Source organism: Bubalus bubalis, chromosome 16 (assembly GCF_019923935.1).
Source record: "Bubalus bubalis isolate 160015118507 breed Murrah chromosome 16, NDDB_SH_1, whole genome shotgun sequence".
In the NCBI taxonomy this organism is placed as follows: Eukaryota; Metazoa; Chordata; class Mammalia; order Artiodactyla; family Bovidae; genus Bubalus; species Bubalus bubalis.
In genome coordinates, this window is record NC_059172.1 from 47,072,698 (window position 1) to 47,075,164 (window position 2,467).

The 2,467-nt window shown below is 40.5% G+C and overlaps 1 long non-coding RNA gene across 1 annotated transcript; it reads left to right on the top strand.

Moving 5' to 3' along the window:
* The first annotated feature begins 223 nt into the window (after positions 1-223).
* LOC123329783 lies at positions 224-2,228 on the top strand. Its single transcript, XR_006545336.2, has 2 exons — positions 224-847; positions 1,367-2,228. It is a non-coding gene; the product is annotated as an uncharacterized LOC123329783 (long non-coding RNA).
* The last annotated feature ends 239 nt before the right edge of the window (positions 2,229-2,467 follow it).

The window sequence follows — 2,467 nt, forward strand, 5'->3', positions numbered from 1 at the left end:
AAATATTCTGGAATTAGATAGCTGTGATGGTTGCACAATTCTGTAAATACACTAAAGAACATTGAATTGTATACTTCTTAAAGTGAATTTTATGGCATATGAATTAAATCTCAAAGCTATGAGGATAAAAGATTCAATTGCAGGGTTTTCTTTGAGCTACTAAGGAAATGTCTTTTACTTCAAAATATTCCTATCAATGCTATACCTTTATTTTTTAAAAAAATTTAACTCAGAGTCAAGTGTTCAGCAAGCAAGAAGCCCACATGCTCACTCCACATAGACCTTCTGTTCCAAAGTGCTTTCTTGCTCTCAGAAAATATCCCAACAGCCTACAGCAAAAGAAATTCCCCTGCAAAAACAAATCACTGGTATTGTATTGATATTTGGCAGAGAAAGAACCAGTTGTCATTCATGCCAATTAAAGATGACTTTTCATCTTAATCTAAAAAACTTATTTCTCATGTAGCTAGAAGACAATAGGTAAATACATAAATCTTCATTAGAAGAATCCTCAAAACCTTGGAAAGAACACTAGAGATCATCCCCCTTAACTTACCAGAAGAAATCCTGTGAATAGGGAAAGAATTTCTTCCCAGTGTCACCTAGCAAGTTGTTAGCAGGATATAGGTCTCCTGACTGCTATGCTCAGAGCACTTTGCCCCAAGCCAAGCTGGATGTTATCCAGAATCCCTTAGAGCCTCACAGCACAGAGACAACGTGATGCTGCCAATCAAGAGAGCTGTTGATTGTATTCTTCTGACTTAAGTTGAGTGATGGTCTAGCTAAAAGTTTGCCAAGAGACTTCGGTGGGCAGATTCAGAGTCAGATTTGGCTAAATCAGAGTCAGGTATGTTTTGGCCCACAATTAGAAGTTTTTTTAATTTTTGAATTGGTTGCCATATTTGAATTTAGAATTTTTAACAAACAAATCTAGATTTATAACTCTTCCTGAAAAAAGTAAATGGATTATCTACCAACACCAGGCCAGTATTATCATAAGACAATGGCTAAAGGTAAGTACAGGCTGCCTTTGAAAGAAGGTATGTTCCTGTTCTTCAGAGTGATCAGCACTCTTGGATCACACCCTAGCCATTGGATGTTACCTGCCTGGCCTTGGTGACCTTTCAGAGTCTGCAAATCCTACTACTGTATGCCAAAGCTCTCCATCTAGAATGCACATTTGAGCCCCCTGTAGTGTCTTAAAATGAAGAACCTAGACTCCTCCCCAGACTTGGTAAACAGAGAATACTTGCAGACCAAGAATGTGAACTTATGTATTTAAATACCCAAATGGACTCTGAGACACCACCACAACTGGGAACTCTTGGAGGGGAGTAGACTGATCCATGTCCACTCTTTTTTTCAGAACAAACAATGACCCTTTCAGCTGGAATGTTCGTTACTCATCATCTCCAAAAACAACCATTGCCGAAATACCATTCCTGGCCCATCCCAGAGAAAGGATTTGAGGGTGGAGTAGAGAGGGAGGTGCTGAAACCAGGATTCCCCTGACCTCATCTACAGCTGAGTCAGATAGAGACCATGCTTGGTGACCAAAAAGGGACAAACCCCCAGGTCAGAGTGTATTCAATCCTCATCATGGCTGATGGAAGAGCCACCCTCCACTTTCTTCCTTAATGGACTCCTGCTTCTAACCTGAATGAATGGCTGGTGACTGCACCCAGCAGGGGCTGCATGCGTCTGAGATGAGACAGACACACAAACCTATTCCTTGTTTAAAGATCACCTTGCTAAGAATAGAAACTGAAACACAGGCTGGAGCGTGTACACACACAGCCCTAAGGAAGGCCACAGCAGAGCTGGAGGAATCCACAGCTTAGGGAAGGATCATCAGAGAATCACAGAGCCTCAAAGCAGAAAAAGCATCCTGAGGTTACTCCCTCTAATGCTCTCGTTCTATAGATGGGGAAGCAAAGGCCCAGATAGAAAACTGCCCTCACCACCATCGCCTAGAGACAGAGCAGAAGCATGACTAGAACTCGGAACCCAGCCTGGGGACCTGACTCAATGTAGCACACTGCCTTGGGAACACAAGAGCCTACAAGGCTAACCAGGGCCAAAGTCACACCACTCTTCTCAGGCATGGCTGCCAGGAAGAATCAAGCAAGGGTGTCTGCTCTCGCATGTGTTTAAATAGTAAAAAATCAAAACCCACCTAAATATTCAACATCAGGGACTTAAATAAATAATGCTATAACCATAGTATAGAATATAGAATAAAATAGTATAGAGTACTATGTAACCATTAAAAATATTTTTTATTTATATAGGAAAATGAAGAGTAGGATACAAATCAGTATATATAATTCCATAAGCTACCAATTACTGAGCATTTACCATGAGCCTGGCACTGTGCTACTCACCTAAAACGTATTACCCAATTTCATCCACAAATCAACTAACTAAAGTAGGTTCTATTATTGTTTGTATTTAAAAAAAAAAAGCT